This window comes from Delphinus delphis, chromosome 8, assembly GCF_949987515.2.
Source record: "Delphinus delphis chromosome 8, mDelDel1.2, whole genome shotgun sequence".
NCBI lineage: Eukaryota > Metazoa > Chordata > Mammalia > Artiodactyla > Delphinidae > Delphinus > Delphinus delphis.
The window spans coordinates 28,349,034-28,367,908 of NC_082690.1; the positions used below are offsets into that span (position 1 = coordinate 28,349,034).

The 18,875-nt window shown below is 38.2% G+C and overlaps 1 protein-coding gene across 3 annotated transcripts in view; it reads right to left on the reverse strand.

Annotated features, from left to right (window-relative positions):
- Positions 1–18,875, reverse strand: part of GRIA4 (glutamate ionotropic receptor AMPA type subunit 4) — a 515,737-nt gene that overhangs the window by 148,092 nt on the left and 348,770 nt on the right. The window lies entirely within an intron of this gene.

Consider the following 18,875-nt stretch of genomic DNA (forward strand, 5'->3'; position numbering starts at 1 on the left):
ACCATGTTCTTGGATTGGAAGAATCAACATTGTGAAAATGACTCTACTACCTAAAGCAATCTATAGATTCAATGCAATCCCTATCAAACTACCACTGGTATTTTTCACAGAACTAGAACAAAAAATTTTGCAATTTGTATGGAAACACAAAAGACCCCGAATAGCCAAAGCAATCTTGAGAACGAAAAAAGGAACTGGAGGAATCAGGCTCCCTGACTTCAGACTATACTACAAAGCTACAGTTATCAAGATCAATGGAACAGGATAGAAAGCCCAGAGATAAACCCACGCACATATGGACACCTTATCTTTGATAAAGGTGGCAGGAATGTACAGTGGAGAAAGGACAGCCTCTTCAATAAGTGGTGCTGGGAAAACTGGACAGGTACTTTTAAAAGTATGAGATTAGATCACTCCCTAACACCATACACAAAAATAAGCTCAAAATGGATTAAAGACCTAAATGTAAGGCCAGAAACTATCAAATTCCTAGAGGAAAACATAGGCAGAACACTCTATGACATAAATCACAGCAAGATCCTTTCTGACCCACCTCCTAGAGTAATGGAAATAAAACCAAAAATAAACAAATGGGACCTAATGAAACTTCAAAGCTTTTGCACAGCAAAGGAAACCATAAACAAGACCAAAAGACAACCCTCAGAATGGGAGAAAATATTTGCAAATGAAGCAACCGACAAAGGATTAATCTCCAAAATTTACAAGCAGCTCATGCAGCTCAATACCAAAAAAACAAACAACCCAATCCAAAAATGGGCAGAAGACCTAAATAGACATTTCTCCAAAGAAGATATACAGACTGCCAACAAACACATGAAAGAATGCTCAACATCATTAATCATTAGAGAAATGCAAATCAAAACTACAATGAGATATCATCTCACACCAGTCAGAATGGCCATCATCAAAAAATCTAGAAACAATAAATGCTGGAGAGGGTGTGGAGAAAAGGGAACACTCTTGCACTGCTGGTGGGAATGTGAATTGGTTCAGCCACTATGGAGAACAGTATGGAGGTTCCTTAAAAAGCTACAAATAGAACTACCATATGACCCAGCAATCCCACTACTGGGCATATACCCTGAGAAAACCGAAATTCAAAAAGAGTCATGTACCAAAATGTTCATTGCAGCTCTATTTACAATAGCCCGGAGATGGAAACAACCTAAGTGCCCATCATCGGATGAATGGATAAAGAAGATGTGGCACATATATACAATGGAGTATTACTCAGCCATAAAAAGAAACGAAATGGAGCTATTTGTAATGAGGTGGATAGACCTAGAGTCTGTCATACAGAGTGAAGTAAGTCAGAAAGAAAAGACAAATACCGTATGCTAACACATATATATGGAATTTAAGAAAAAAAAAATGTCATGAAGAACCTAGGGGTAAGACAGGAATAAAGACGCAGACCTCCTAGAGAACGGACTTGAGGTATTGGGGAGGGGGAAGTGTGAGCTGTGACAGGGCGAGAGAGAGTCATGGACATATACACACTAACAAACGTAGTAAGGTAGATAGCTAGTTGGAAGCAGCCGCATGGCACAGGGATATTGGCTTGGTGCTTTGTGACAGCCTGGAGGGGTGGGATAGGGAGGGTGGGAGGGAGGGAGATGCAAGAGGGAAGAGATATGGGAACATATGTATATGTATAACTGATTCACTTTGTTATAAAGCAGAAACTAACACACCATTGTAAAGCAATTATACCCCAATAAAGATGTTAAAAAAAAAAAAAGAATAAGGACAAAACAACATCAAGAGACTTTTCCTTCTGCTACATTAATCTTTCCTATGAATGTTTTTTAGAAATGTTTAGAAAATTAGAAACTAAGAAAGTTTAGAAAAAAGTAATCAGATATTTTAAAAAGTGCAACTTTATTTCCGTACTAGAAATTAAAATTCTTATTTTGTGAAACTGAAAATTTCTTTAATTAGAGAAACTCTAATGACAGTTACTAATGAGCAGCTTTGTAGCCTCATTGGTGTCCTCAAAGGTAACAACACAATATAAGATTTACATATACTTTTATTATTATTTTTTTACGGTACGCAGGTCTCTCACTGTTGTGGCCTCTCCTGTTGCGGAGCACAGGCTCCGGACACGCAGGTTCAGTGGCCATGGATCACGGGCCCAGCCGCTCCGCGGCATGTGGGATCTTCCCAGACCGGGGCACGAACCTGTGTCCCCTGTATCGGCAGGCGGTCTCAACCACTGCGCCATCAGGGAAGCCCTACATATACTTTTTTCATTAAAGAAAAAATTGAGTTATTTTTGGTATTTTAATATCTTCTAAAATAATTCTTTGTAAATTAGTGACTTGTGTATGAAACACAGGAAAACCATTTTATTTTATTATTATTTTTTTCAAGATAGCAGAAGCAGCTTTATTCTGAAGCTTGCATAGCTTTGCACAAATAAAGCATTGGTGATATCTAGTATTTTAAAAGTTGCCGTATGAGTATTACATGTTTAATTAATAAAACAATTCAATTTAATGAAATGTTTAGATAATCCCAGAAATGTTTCAACAGAACTTCAGTCAGAGACATTCACGGTGAGAATTACTGCTAGTAAGTACCAGCTTATTCCAAACAATATTTGTGAACTAGGGAGCTACAATAGGGTTCTCATTTCCATTCTTATTCATGTCCCATAACCACACTTTCATGCAGGTGCAAATTTTATTCCTGAGAGATTGGAGTTAATTTGTGCAATATTGTCACCTTGCAAGCTGCCCAGCACCAGAAACAACCTATCTTATTTATAGCTGAAAAGGAAAACAGCTGGAGGCCAACAGATGCACTAACTGTCACTGTTTACATTCTACTCCACTCCTTGGTTAGTTTTTAACCAGAGCCAAGTTGGCCTCATGTTAACTCCTCCGTTTTATATGCTCACCTGCTCTTCCCCTTCTACCAATCTATTTTTCCCAAGGGGTCCAATCCAGTTTTTGTTTTTTTTAAATTTTTATTGGAGTATAGTTGATTTAAAATGTTGTGTTAATTTCTGCTGTACAGCAAAGGGAATCAGTTATACATATACATGTATCCACTCATTTTTAGATTCTTTTCCCATATAGGTCATTACAGAGTACTGAGAAGAATCCCCTGTGCTATACAGTAAGCCCATACTAGTTATCTATTTTATATATAGTAGTGTGTATATGTCATTCCCAATCTCCCAATTTGTCTCTCTCCCCTTTTTCCCCTCAAGTTTGTTTTTTGATTGGGTTGTTCGTTTTTTTGATATTGAGCTGCATGAGCTGTTTGTATATTTTGGAGTTTAATCCCTTGTCAATTGCTTCATTTGCAAATATTTTCTCCCATTTTGTCGGTTGACTTTTCATTTTGTTTATGGTTTCTTTGTTGTGCAAAAGGTTTAAGTTTAATTAGGTCCCATTTGTTTATTTTTGTTTTTATTTTTATTACGGTAGGAGGTGGATTGAAAAGATCTTGCTGTGATTTATGTCAGAGAGTGTTCTGTCTATGTTTTCCTGCAAGAGTTTTATAGTATCCAACCTTACAATTAGACCTTTAATCTGTTTTGATTTGATTTTTTTTGGTATGGTGTTAGGGAGTGTTCTAATTTCATTCTTTTACATGTGGCTGTCCAGTTTTCCTAGTACCAGTTATTGAAGAGACTGTCTTTTCTCCATTGTATATTCTTGCTTCCTTTGTCATAGATTAGTTGATCATAAGTGTGTGGGTTTATCTCTGGACTTTCTATCCTGTTCCATTGATCTATATTTCTGTTTTTGGACCAATACCATACTGTCTTGATTACTGTAACTTTGTAGTATAGTCTGAAGTCTGGGAGTCTGATTCTTCCAGCTGTGTTTTTCTTTCTCAATATAGCTTTGACTATTCAGGGTCTTTTGTGTTTCCATACAAATTGTAAAATTCTTTGTTCTAGTTCTGTGAAAAATGCCATTGGTAATTTGATAGGGGTTGCATTGAATCTGTAGATTGCTTTGGGTAGTATAGTCACTTTGATAATAACAATTCTTCCAATCCAAGAACATGGTATATCTCTCCATCTGATCTGCTTGTGTCATCTTTGATTTCATTCATCATTATCTTATTGTTTTCTGAGTATCTCCTTAGGTGGGTTTATGCCTAAGTATTTTATTCATTTTGATGCAAGGATAAATAGGATTGTTTCCTTAATTTCTGTTTCTGATCTTTCATTGTTAGTGTATAGGAATGTAAGAGATTTCTGCATATTAATTTTATATCCTGCAACTTTACCAAATTCATTGATGAGTTCCAGTAGTCTTCTGGTGGCATGTTTAGGGTTTTCTATGTACAGTATCAGGTCATCTGCAAACAGTGACTTTACTGTTTTCTTTTACTTTTCTTTTTCTTCTCTGGTTGCCATGGCTAAAACTTCCAAAACTATGTTGAATAATAGTGGTGAGAGTGGGCACCCTTGTATTGTTCCTGATCTTAGAGGAAATGCTTTCAGTTTTTCACCTTTGAGAATGATGTTGGCTGTGGGTTTGTTGTATATAGCCTTTATTATGTTAGGTAAGCTCCCTCTGTGCCCACATTCTGGGAAGATTTTATCATAAATGGGTGTTGAATTTTGTCAAAAGCTTTTGCTGCATCTATTGAGATGATCATATGGTTTTTATTCTTCAATTTGTTAATATGGTTTATCACATTGATTGATTTGCATGTACTGAAGAACGCTTATCTCCCTGGGATAAATCCCACTTGATCACAGTGTATGATCCTTTTAATGTGTTGTGGTTTATGTTTGATAGTATTTTATTGAGGAGTTTTGTGTCTATGTTAATCAGTGATATTGGCCTGCAACTTTCTTTTTTTGTGATATCTTTGTCTGGTTTTGGGATCAGGGTGTTTGTGGCCTTATAGAATGAGCTTGGGACTGTTCCTCTCTCCGCAATTTTTGGGAAGAGTTTGAGAAGGATAGGTGTTAACTCTTCTCTAAATCCTTGGTATAATTCACCTTTGAAGCCATCTGGTCCTGGATTTTTGTTGTTGGAAGATTTTTAATCACAGTTTCAATTTCATTATTTGTGATTTGTTCATATTTTCTATTCTTCCTGGTTCAGTCTTAGAAGGTTGTATCTTTCTAAGAATTTGTCCATTTCTTCCAGGTTGTCTATTTTATTGGCATAGAGTTGCTTATAGTAGTCTCTTATGATCCTTTGTATTTCTGCAGTGTCAGTTGTAACTTCTCCTTTTTCATTTTTAGTTTTCTTGATTTGAGCCCTTTCCCTTTTTTTCCTGATGAGTCTGGCTAAAGGTTTATCGATTTTGTTTATCTTCTCAAAGAACCAGCTTTTAGTTTCATTGATCTTTGCTATTGTTTTCTTCATTTCTATTTCATTTATTTTTGTTCTGATCTTTATGATTTCTTTCTTTCTACTGATTCTGAGTTTTGTTTGTTCTTCTTGCTCTAGTTGCTTTAGGTGTAAAGTTAGGATGTTTATTTGAGATTCTTCTGAGGCAAGATTCTAGTGGTATAACCTTCCATCTTAGAACTGCTTTTGCTGCATCACATAGGTTTTGGATTGCTGTGTCCCTAGGTCTTTTTTTTTTTTTTTCATCTTTGATTTCTTCAGTGATCCACTGGTTGTTTATTAACATATTATTTAGCTTCTATGTGTTTGGTTTTTTACATTTTTTTCTGTAATTAATTTCTAATCTCATAGGGTTGTCAGAAAATATGCTTGATATTATTTCAATTTTCTTAAACTTACCAAGGCTTGATTTGAGACCCAAGATGTGATCTATCCATGAGAATGTTCCATGCACAGTTGAGAAGAAAGCGTATTCTGCTGCTTTCTGATGAAGTGTTCTATAAATATCATAGTCTGCCTGTTCTAATGTGTCATTTAAGGCTTTTGTTTCCTTACTGATTTTCTGTCTGGATGATCTGTTCATTGACGAAAGTGGTGTATTAAAGTTCCCCACTATTATTGTGTTTTTGTCAATTTCTCCTTTTATGGCTGTTAGCATTTGCTTTTTATATAAAGGTGCTCCTATGTTGGGTGCATATATATTTACAAATGTTATATCTTCTTCTTGTATTGATCACTTGATCATTATGTAGTGTCCTTCCTTGTCTCTTGTAACAGTCTTTAAGTCTATTTTATCTGATATGAGTATTGCTACTCTAGCTTTCTTTTGATTTCCATGTGCATGGAATACCTTTTTCCAACCCCTCATTTTCAGTCTGTATGCATCCTAGGTCTGAAGTGGGTCTCTTGTAGACAGCATATGTATGGGTCTTGTGGTTTTTTTTATTGGAGTATAATTGCTTTACAATGTTGTGTTAGTTTCTGCTGTACAACATTGTGAATCAGCTATATGTATACATATATTCCCTCACTCTTGGACCTCCTTCCCACCCACCATCCCACCTATGTAGGTCATCACCAAGCTGAGCTCCCTGTGCCATACAGCAGTTTCCTATGGGTCTTGTTTTTGTATGCATTCAGCCAATCTATGTCTTTTGGTTGAAGCACTTAATACATTAATATTTAGGGTAATTATCAATATATATGTATCAATATGTAAGTTCCAATTGCCATTTTCTTCATTGTTTGGGTATTTTTTTTTTTGTCCCTTCCATGCCTTTTTTGTTCTCTTCTCTTGCAGTTTGATCACCATCATAAGTTCTGTGTTTGGGTTGCTTTTTCCTTTTTTTATGTGTACCTATTGTACTTTTTTGGTTTCCATTTCCGGTTTGGTTTTGATAAAGTAGTATATATATATATATATATATATATATACACACACACACACACACAAAGTTGTTTTAGGTTGCTGGTCTCTTAATTTCAAATGCATTCCCATTTCCTGCATTTGTACCCTCCTCTTCTTACGGTTGCTTGTTTTAATATCCTATTTGTGTATGGATGATTTCCTTTACCAGTGAGCTTTCCCATTTGTAATTTTCTTGTTTCTCATTGTGGCCTCTTTTTTATCCCTGAACAGAGAGGTTCCTTTAGGATTTGTTGTAAAGCTGTTCTGGTGCTGCTGAATTCTCTTAGCTTTTGCTTATCTGTAAAGTTGTTGATTTTTATGTCATATCTGAATAAGCATCTTGCTGGGTAGAGTATTCTTGGTTGTTGGTTTTTCCCTTTCATCACTTTAAATATATCATGTTACTCCCTTCTGGCCTGCAGAGTTTCTGATGAAAAATCAGCTGATAATATTATGGGAATTCCCTTGTATGTTATTTGTTGCTTTTCCCTTGTTGCTTTTAATATTTTTTCTTTGTATTTAATTTTTGTTAGTTTGATTAATATATGTCTTGGCATGTCTCTCCTTGAGTTTATCCTGTATGGGACTCTCTGTGCTTCCTTGAGTTGGGTGAATATTTCCTTTTCCATGTTAGGGAAGTTTTGGACTATAATCTCTTCAAATATTTTTTTCAGGCCCTTTCTCTTTCTCTCCTTTTTCTGGGAACCATAAAATGCAAATGTTTGTGTGCTTAATGTTGTCCCAGTGGTCTCTGAGACTGTCCTCATTTCTTTTTATTCTTTTTTCTTTATTCTGTTCCACAGCAGTGATTTCCACCACTCTGTCTTCCAGCTCATTTACTCATTTTCTGCCTCAGTTATTCTGCTATTGATTCCTTTAGTGTATTTTTCCTTTAGGTTGTTGTGTTGTTCATTTCTGTTTGTCTGTTTGTTAAATCTTCTATTTTTGTTGTTGTTGTTGTTGTTGTTAATCATTTCTTGTATCTTCTCAATCTGTGCTTCCATTCTTTTTCCAAGATCTTGGGTCATCTTTACCATCATTACTCTGAATTATTTTTCTGGTAGATTGTCTATCTCCTCTTCATTTAATTTTTCTTGTAGGTTTTTATCTTGCCCCTTCCTCTGCAACATATTTATCTGTCATTTCATTTTGTCTGCCTTATTGTGTTTGTGGTCTCCTTTCTTCAGGCCACAGGGTGTTAGTTCCTCTTGCTTCTGGTGTCTGCCCCCTGGTTTGTGAATTTGGCCCTGGGGCTTGTGCAGGCTTCCTGATAGGGGGGGACTGATGCCTTCCCTCTGGTGGGTGGAGTTGGTTCTTGTCCCTTTGGTGGATAGGGTCATGTCAATTGGTGTATTTTGCGGTGTCTGTCAGCTTAGTATGACTTTAGCCAGCCTGTCTGCTGATGGGTGGGGCTGTTTCCCCGGTCTTGTTGGTTGTTTGGCCTGAGGCATTCCAGCACTGGAGCCTGCAGGCTTTTGGGTGGGGTCAGGTCTTGGTGTCAAATGAGGACCTCTTGGAGATCTCACACAGATTAATATTCCCTGGAACCTCTGATACTAGTGTCCTTGCCCCATGGTGAACTACAGCCAACCCCCGACCTCCCAGGAGACCCTCCAAGACCCCTAGGTAGGTATAACCCAGGTTCCTATGGAGGTACTGCTTTGTGCTCAGTCCCAGTGCATGTGAGACCCTGTGTGCACCTTCCAAGAGTGAAGTATCTGTTTCCCCCAGCCCTGTGGAGCTCCTGTCCTCAAGCCCTGCTGACCTTCAAGGTTAAATGCTCTTGGGGTTCTTCCTCCTGAGGCCAGATGCTCAGACTGTCTTGGAGGTTTATTTTTATATGGGAACATCCCTATATAACCTCCATATGTTTAATTTGTGTGTGTGTGTGTGTGAGGGCTGTTTTTAGTATCAATGTCTGCCACCTCTTTCCTCAGTGTATGCTGGTCATTATCCCCTTGATAGGGTGTTTGAGTGGTTTTGTGGTGACCAGGCCTGCCCTGGATAGTAAGCAGGGTCTCCCCTTTACTCTGTGGTTGTCAATGCCTGTCAAGGGCAGGGTCTGCTTCCCAGTTGTTTGAATGGAGGCCCCCAGATTTGTCTCATAGCTGTTTCTGATCTACGGAACGAGGTAGGTGAGATTGGAGCACTCCCACTGGGAAAGAAGCCACTGAGTCTTCCTCCTCTGGAGCAGTTCACCTGTGAGCATGCTGCATTGTATCACCTTTCACCCGTTGTGTGAGCTTACAAGTTATTCTTGTTGTTGGCACTGCTCTCGGCCCCACCTTAACTGTGGGTATGCTGGCAATTGGCCCTGGTGTCTCTCAGGCATTGTTTTCAACAGTCCACCAACATAGATCCACTGAAGTCAGCTCCCAGGATTGCAGTAATTATAGATCTGGACCTACTGTGGGCTCTATGGGGGCAGCTCAGACTCTGGCCTGGCCCATCACCTGTGTATGTGCTCACAAAGTCTGCAGCTGCTAAAGCTAGACCTGTCTTGGCTGCAGGAGCACTCATTGACCACTCAGATATTCTGCAGTCACTGAGTTTACAAAGCCAGTCATGGGGGTGTAATTCTGTGGTTTGTGCATCTGTGAGGAGAGATTTTAGTTCTTCTTCCTTAGTTGCAGTGCCCCTGGTTTCAGCTCCGCCTCTGCGTGGGGGAGCAGGATGCCAAGTGCGTAAGAGAGCTGGCCACAGCAGGGATGAGGCATGAGGTGTGGCCAGGGGCTGCAAGTGTGAGACAGCCAGTCACAGCAGGATCCCTCCCTAGTGTGCTGGGGAGGCAGGGGCTGGAGCATGGGGAGAGAGGCTGCAATGGCAGCCCTGCCCTTTGTGCATCACTCAACAATGACACTTCACTTCTATGGAGGTCTGGGCTTCCTCCAGGAGCATTCCTGGCTGTAGAGCTCCTCTTTCCCATCCCCTCAGGCTGTCTCCTCACATCCAACAGCAGTCCTCTCCCCAGGTCTGCTCTCCAAACCCCAAGTTCCAACACCCAGGTCCTATCTGCACTGGCAGACACATGTCTCAAGCTGGGGTATGCAGAGCTGTGACTTGGACCCTCTGTGTAGATCTCACTCTGTCCTGCCTGCTACAGACTGGTTGCTGCACTCTCCTCTGAGCTCCCAAAGCTCCCCTTCTGTCCCAGCTGATCTCCCTGCTGGTGAGGGGGCTTCCCCAGATGCAGGGACATGTTCTCTCCTTCAGCTTCCCACCAGAGGTGTGGGTCCTGTCCCGCTTCCTCTCCTCTCCTTTTCCCCTTCTTCTTTCTTTCATCTTACCTGGTTATGCAGGGATTTTTCTTGTCTTTTTAGGTGTCCAAGGTCCTCTGCTAGTGTGCAGCAGGTTCTCTGTGAGAATTGTTCCACTTGTAGATGTATTCTTGATGTATTTGTGGAGAAAGTTGAACTCTACATCCTGCTACTCCTCTGACATCTTGACTTCTCAACCCTTTTATTTTAAACCCAGAACATATGAATTGTGTTGGAAAACAGAGTTTTGCATACATAGCTTTTGGTGAAATGGAGTTTCTGTTCATCTAATCTTTTCTTTTCAATTACATCTAAGACATTTTCTTTGTATTAAAGATTCTTCAGTTTCATTACAATGAGTTTGGATTTTTACTTTTTACTTTTTGTTTACTTTGTTCAGCATTTTTGTGCTTCCTGACTATAAGGATTGTACTTCAACAATTCTGGGCAATTCTCAGCCAATATCCCATAACATATCCATTCAAAGATATTTTCTATTTGCTTCTAACAGATACTACAATGTTGGTATCACTGGCCTTAGGGCCACCTTTATGATAATTTTCCAGTTTCCAGATTCCCAGATCACAGGGTATGGTATAAATTCAAACTACAATATGCCTAACAAAGGCTGTGATGACAAATTCTCACCGAAGATATCTCCCTCCCTACACTAAGCCCAGGCCAAGATAGAAAACACTTAAAAGTAGATTTTTTCTACTCTTCCTCTTTATTGAGATGTTTCCTTTCAATAGTCTGGCTTTATGTGGGATCCAAGATCTAACTTATTGCCTTGACTGAACACAAAGTTCTTGTTCTTGAGTGAGCATTAAATCCCCAGTCAGGCTACCCAATCTGACAACTTCCTTCAGCACAGTCATCTTGCATTCTTGACCCCTGAAGATTTTCTTTACTTTCTTTGATGCTCAGCTATACATTTGTAATGTTCTACATAGTATTCTACATGTTTTATATTGCCAGATTTATGTAGTCCATAATTTATCTAAAACTGAAATCCCCTTGACAATCTTACCATAAAGATGAGGACAAGCAATAAATAGATTGCAGTATAAAGAAAGTTTGGTAAATAAGCAGTTTAATTACTCATGTTATTGGGTAATGCAAACCTGAGTGGTTTAGCATGGGCTGAGCAGGCCGGAGCCCTCTTATTCTCTGGGTAGCTCAGTTACAGCTTTTGCAAAGATAATTATCAAAGATGGTTGGTACATATTTGGGAAACTGCATACTCTATTGTTGAATCTTACTAGAGATTCCTGCTATTTGATCTCAGCAAGGATTGTTGCCACTTGGCAATCCATTATTTATCTCTTGCTGATTCACTATAACTTTTCTCTGGTGTGGCTATTTAAGCCTTTTATGCACTCTCTTTAACCCCCTTACTTCTCCTGCCTCTTCTTTCTCAGCTTGCATTTTCTGTGTGTCTGTAGTCAATCACCTCTTATTTCTTTTAAATTCATTTTAAAGTATAAACACTTGTAAATGTTAAAAAGATATGGAACCAATGGAAATTCTGCACTAGGTGTCTCCATGAAGAAACTACTCTTGGTTCTAGATTGCTAGAAAGAACTATAATAAACTAGAGCTTATGTAATACATTTTCAAGAGGTGAGGATTTAACAAAACCACAAAGAACTGAAAGTGATGTAAATCCTGGCAGAAAAGGCCTTGCACAGCTTGATATGTATCAATATTCTGGAAACTGAGAACTCAAAGGCCAGAGGTCTGAAGATTTATTTACCTGGCTGGTTATGCTAGACAGAATACCATTTTTGCTGAGCCAGATCCTGGCTGGGAAAAAACAAATGTGCTAGACAAACTGTTGCAAAGATCTCATTGCTTTTAAACACTCACCACCCTAACCTAGTGTGGCCATGGTGTAAGGTCAGATTTTGGTCCCTCTGCCAAGCATCCACCACTAGATGGAAATTTCTTTGTGAAAAAAACCCTAATTTATACTCTGTAGCAAAGTGTCCTACACCTAGAGGTCATTTGTCTAAGGTTTTTTTTTTTTATGTCTGTGTAAAACTGACAATATCATGAGTATGGTTTTTCATAACTTTCATCATCACAACCAAAGTGAAGACTGTCCCGTAAAACAACCAAATCTGAGTGACTTAATTTTGCATGCAGATCAAACATTGTGTCTCTGTATTTCTGATGTTATTCTTTTATAAAGAGGGAAAATAAACAGCTTGAGGTGAAAGATATGTATAGCTGATTCACTTTGTTATAAAGCAGAAACTAATACACCATTGTAAAGCAATTATACTCCAATAAAGATGTTAAAATAAATAAATAAAATAAACCATTAAGAAAATACAGTAGCAAAAACAAAGAAGAAAGAAAGAAAAAGAAAAATAGCATTACCTTCATACAGTGTGTTTGGCCAAGTCATTAAGAGAAAACAATGCCTAGGGTGAGGACTTGGTTGCAATAATTAATTAAGGCCTTTCATAGAGACAGAAAAATGTAGGAGTAGAAAATCTGCATCTCCATTCTTTTTACCTTCTTGAAAGACACAGAGGATGCAACTAGACAAAGAATAATGATCAAGTGTCTGTTTAGAATTCTAACTAATAGGTTAGGAAAGATTATACAAGTTACATTGATCATTCTCTTTCAAAGGAGTCCATCTTTACAAGAATAAAATACTTACAGAAAGTGATTAATTGATTCCTTTAATTACTTTTTCTTGTTTGTTTTTTAGGAAACAAACAGCTGTTTAGAAGTATCTTTGGTGCTGGTCAAATGAGTCAGTTCTAAAATTAAGCCTAGGTATATTACCATGGTAAACCCCAGATGAGATCCCAACAATTGTTTTATTAACAAATTATGACATAATTGATATTTATGAATGTGACTTCTAAATATTTATTAATTTATTAAAATTAGGGAAAATGGATCCAGGACAGTTCCATCTTGATCTCACCCTTAGATAAATTTAATTCAATAGCTGTTACCTATGTACAAGTTTAGGGTAAGGGGATTCAAGGACTATAAAGTAAGTCAGCGCTGCTGTTATAAGGGTGTTTACTTTCTCGTAAGGGTATAATATTTAAATAGAAATGACTGAAATGCAGAGCAGAGTAAAGGGAGTGTTGTGGGTTTTAAGGAGAAGTGGTATCACTTGGTTAGGAGAATAGGTAGTTTTAAAGAGAGAACCGATAATAAATATTGATTAAAATATAAGGAAGTTAATGAGGATATAAATGTCACAAACACTAGTTTATTAAGATGAACTCAAGACTCCCAAATGAATGATAGTTCAGCCTTCAATCCACAATCTGATTTTGTGTTAATTCTTTATATTTCAATGACTTATAAAGCACTCAGATGTCTTTCTAGATAAGAGCTTATATTACCTCAAATTATTATTATAAAGCTATGACCATTATATTGAGCACTATTTTTAAGCTAAAGATCTGCAATGGCACACTTGAGTATGAATGATTTTGGTTTCCCTTTTAATTTCATAAGTTAGCTGGAAATTCCTCTCCCAGGAATTGTTAATTGTTATTATGTTCCAGAGAATTCAGTGACAAGGAGAAAAGAGTACAACATATTTGGTGGTGATAGGGACATGATGCCTGGTAAATGTTGGAAACATTATTATGAAGGCAGTCACTGTCACTAATACTTTTTTTTTATAGACATTCCAAAGTCCAAAATGTCCCCTGAATGTTGATTTTTAAGGTGTTTCAAAATATATTATTATTGATAAAAACAAAAGCTTTAGTTTGTTTAGTTCACTTCAGTTCCATCAAAGTAAGACATAAGGCAAAGGACTTTTGCAAACAACCTGCAAACTTAAACTACAACTTGTAAGATAACAGCAGGCCCTCAGTATGATGCACAGATGAGGAGAGGAAAAGAAGGAATCCCTGACCAAAAAGGACTAAGGCTGTTTAGTGTGAGAAGAGATTCAGGGAGAAAATAGGGAATGAGAACTCTCTTCATATATTTAAAGATAAATATTTTATTTTCTTCTATACTTGGAAATGTTAAAAATTATAAAAGTTTCTAATTAGGACAAACTCTTTTTAGGGGAAAGGGAGGGGAAGAGAGTTGTCCATAATAAGATGGCTGCCTCTTAAAGTAGTGATCTCTCTCTCACTGGAAGTTCCTAGCAGATACTGACTGACTACAAGTAAAAGATTTTGAGTACCCTTCTTTGAGCTCTAGAATCCTGTAAAAACTTAAATTCCTATGTCTGTATTGTTAGTCAATGTAATAAACACTACTGATGCTCCACCTACGTTTTTCCTCTTACTATTTCAATGCATAATTGCTCACCTTCTAACTGCCAGCCCCTGAATTTCCTTGACTCAGGGTCTTCTCTGATCTCTAGAGCCCACTTTGCCCTTGGTGGTGGGGAGACCAGGTTAGAAGTGCCAGGGAATTAATACATTCCTTCTCAGCAGCCCTCATACAACGATTGACAGAAGCTGGTGCATAAATACTCTCAACTCCTTGCCTCACAAGTGAGAAGATTCTGACATGTATGTTCTACACTAGCTTCTATTAATTAGTTTACGCTAATTTCAAATGAGATTAAGCCACTGTCACTCACATGATAATCTCCTAGATAAAGGCATCTTTTATTGACTGCATTTCTCCAGTCCGCTCTTAGTGTGTTCTTCCCCTCCTAAACCAACTGATTACACATACATCCTTGTCTTAAGATCTGTTTCTAGGGGAAACCAAACAAGACAGTCTCCTAATAAAAAACTTACCAGTGTGGTAGTGAAATCAATAATGTAAAAAACACTTACTTTTTGTTGGCAAATTGTCCCAAACTTTTCATCTCTGTAGTGTAGCACATCTACATTATACTCTGTGTCCCTAGTCTGTATGTATAATCAAGGATTCAAGTTTCATAAAATACTTTTATTTAGATATCTAAAGTTTGTGAAAAAGCTTTATTCTCTTATATAGGGAAATAGGAATGAACCAGTACCTTTATATTCCTGACTCATGATTCCCTCCTTCATATTGTCTTATATACCTTAAGGACACCCATTCTTAGTACTGGTTTGTTTTTGTTTCTTTCCTTGACTTTATTGCAAATGTTAAAAAATTTCTTCACTTTCATCCTTTCAGATCACAGATCACTTTATATACACCTCTCTCTCATTCAGGGCCCTATAAGCAATATAATTTGAGTAGGGTCATAGAACTATGAGTGAAAAGCAAGTGCTGATATGTGGGTGTTTCATTTCCACTCCATGACACTCCATCTCACTATGGTAACTGCCAATAGCTTCAGAAATGCACATTGTAGAGTATATCCTTCTCTCTGTTTATTATGGTGGTTTTAAAATTCTATACCCACAAAGCTTGGCTAAAATGATTCTCATTCATGTTAACTATGAACATCTCTTAGCAGACATCCATTTTAACTGCATTTTAATTTAATGATTTAAAATATTTGCAAAGAGGCAAAAAATATTCTGTGGAATTTGTGGTTATGAATTTGAAATACACGTTATAGATTGAAAGAACCAGTGAGGAGCATGCTCTTTTAATTAACAGCCTTTTTTTTAAGAAACTATATAAAAAATAATTTTAATGAGATGTAGGTGGAGGAGGCAATTCTTTGCTTTCATAAATAGAAACACAGAATAAATACAGTTATTAAGTGATGTAGGTAAGACTCCAGCCTGGGTCTTTTGACTAGAATTTTCATACATTTTTCACTACACCCTGTTGCCTTCCTTAGGCCAAGCAATTCAGAAAAATGATACATTTTTGGCCAATATTAATTTATCTTGTGCAAGAGAAAAATGAATAAAACAGATATTTGTGAGTGACATTTTAAATCATATTAGATATTTGATGAATGTAAAATTTGTTTATGAGAAAAAAACATCTTTCTCATGATGAAACAAAGACACAGTTCCTTTTCTTCAAATAATCTATATGAACATATTGCTTAATTGAATAAGAACATACATGCAAGGTGTTCCTAGTTCCATTTTTCTTCTAGAAGTTTTATGGCTTTGGGTCTTACATTTAAGTCTACAATCCATTTTGAGTTTACTTTGTATATGGTGTGAGAAAATTATCTAGTTTCACTCTTTTGAATATAGCTGTCCAGTTTTACCAACACAATTTAATGAAGCAACTGTCTTTCCCATTGTGTATTCTTGCTCCTTTGTCATAGATTAACTGATCATATGGAGTGGGTTTATTTCTAGGCTCTCTATTCTGTTCCATCGATCTCTTTGTCTGTTTGTTCAGTACCATACAACAGGGGTCCCCAACCTCTGGGCCATAGATACTGGTCTGTGGCCTGTTAGGAACTGGGCTGTGCAGCAGGAGGTGAGTGGTAGGTGAACAAATGAAGCTTCATCTGTATTTAGAGCTGCTCCCCATCACTCGCATTACTGCCTGAGCTCCATCTCCTGTCAGATCAGTGGTAGTATTAGATTCTCATAGGAGCGCAAACCCTACTGTGAACTGCACATGTGAGGGATCTAGGTTGTACACTCCTTATGAGAATCTAATGCCTGATGATCTGAGGTGGAGCTGAGGTGGTGATGTTAGCACTGGGGAGCGGCTGCAAATACAGATTATCATTAGTAGAGAGGTTTGACTGAACAGAGACCATAACAAATCAATTGCTTGTAGACTCATATCAAAACCCTATCAGTAGGGACTTATCTGGTGGTGCAGTGGTTAACAATCCACCTGCCAATGCAGGGGACGAGGGTTTGATCCCTGGTCTGGGAAGATCCCACATGCCATGGAGCAACTAAGCCCATGCTCCACAGCTACTGAGTCTGCATTCTAGACCCCCCGAGCCACAACTACTAAGCCTGTGTGCCACCACTACTGAGGCCCTCATGCCTAGAGCCCATGCTCCACAAAAAGAGAAGCCACCACAATGAGAAGCCTGTGCACCACAATGAAGAGTAGCCCCCACTCTCCACAACTACAGAAAGCCCATGTGCAGCAATGAAGATCCAATGCAGCCAAAATAAAAACCCTAACAGTGAGTGGCAAGTGACAAGCTGCATCTGGTGGAAGACTTTATAGTGACAAGTGAGTTGATGTACTTCAATTGTACAGTTGCATCTGGTGGCAGGCTTTAAGTCAGAATCCAACACTTATTTTAGTCTGTGTATGGCCCATCCATTATTTTATTTACCACTTCTGTCTGCACCTCTTTCCCTCACTGCACACTTGTCTCAGTCACAGTTTTGGTAAGCCCACAAGCTAACCCTAGCCAAAATGAGTTAAAAACAAATGTCGCTGGAGAGGTTCTTTGAAAAGGGGGAAAGACTCAATGATGAGACAGCAGAAGACTCTAAGACTGCCAACAAAAAGAAAGCTGCATTTAAAAGAAAATAGCAAGAGTCCTACTTAAATTATGGGTTCATTGCAACAGGTGATTCACATTCTCCAAGCACCCTGCATTCAAAGACAAGGCTTTGGAGTTTTTCAAAAGAAAAAAGCATGAATACTAAGAGCAGAAGCAATTATTGAAGGCCACCACTTCATCAAATGTGTCTGCCCTGAGAGCATCATTCTTAGTGGCTAACCACATTGCTAAAGCTAAGAAGCCCTTTACTATTCATGAAGAGTTGATCCTGCCTGCTGCTAAGGACATTTGTTGTGAGCTTTTAGGAGAGGCTGCAGTTCAAAAGGTTCAGTTCAAAAGAGTGTTCCTCTTTCAGCTAGCACCATAACTGGATGAACTGATGAAATAGCAGAGATATTGATGTACAATTGTTAGAGAAGATTAATGAGTCACCGTGGCACACAATCCAGGTTGACGAGTCTACTGATGTTGACAACAAGGCAACAATACTTCTTTTTGTGTGATATATTTTTTAGGAGGATGTGCATGAGGATATGTTATGTGCACTTAACCAACAGCACAGCTGCAGAACTATTCAAGTCTTTGAATGATTACATATCAGGAAAATTGAATTGGTCATTTTGTGTCAGTGTATGCACAGACAGAGCAGCTGCCATGACTGGTCAACTTTCTGCTTTCACTACTTGGGTCAAAGAGATTGCTTCTGAATGTGATTCTATGCACTGTGTCATCCATAGAGAAATGCTGGTTAGCCAAAAAATGTCACCTAAACTTAACAACGTTATGTAGGATGTGATTAAAATTATCAACCACATAAAAGTACATGTCCTTAACTCACTTCTGTTTGCACAGCTCTGTGAGGAGATGGACTCAGAGCACACATGTCTTCTCTTACACAAAGAAGTGAGATGGCATTCTAAAGGTAGATCACTAGCCAGAGTTTTTGAGTTACAAGGCTACCTCAGAGATTTCTTTCAGAAAAACAGTCACCACTGGCAGTACATTTCAGTGACATAGAATGGGTTGCAAAACTTGCTTACTCGTGTGACGTATTCAACCTGTGCAACGAACTCAATCTGTCACTTCAGGGGAGAAAGACAACTGTGTTCCAGTCGGCAGATCAAGTGGCTGCATTCAAAGCCAAACTAGAATTATGGGGGCGATGAGTGAACTTTGGGATTTTTGACATGTTTCAAACATTAGCAGAGATTTTGAAAGAGACTGAGCCAGGGCCTTCTTTCTCCTAGCTGGTGCATGATCACCTATCTCAGGTTTCCAGAGTTTGAGCATTACTTCCCAACCACAAAAGACCCCCAAACTGGGAAGGAATGGATCCAAGACCATTTGTGAATAAGCCAGATGAATCAACTTTGTCTTGCTAAAAGAGGATCAACTGCTTGAGATTGCAAATGATGGTGGCCTTAAAAGTATGTTTGAAACAACTTCAAATCTCCATACGTTCTGGATTAAATTCAAGGTGGAATATCTTGAGAGTGCCACAAAAGCACTGA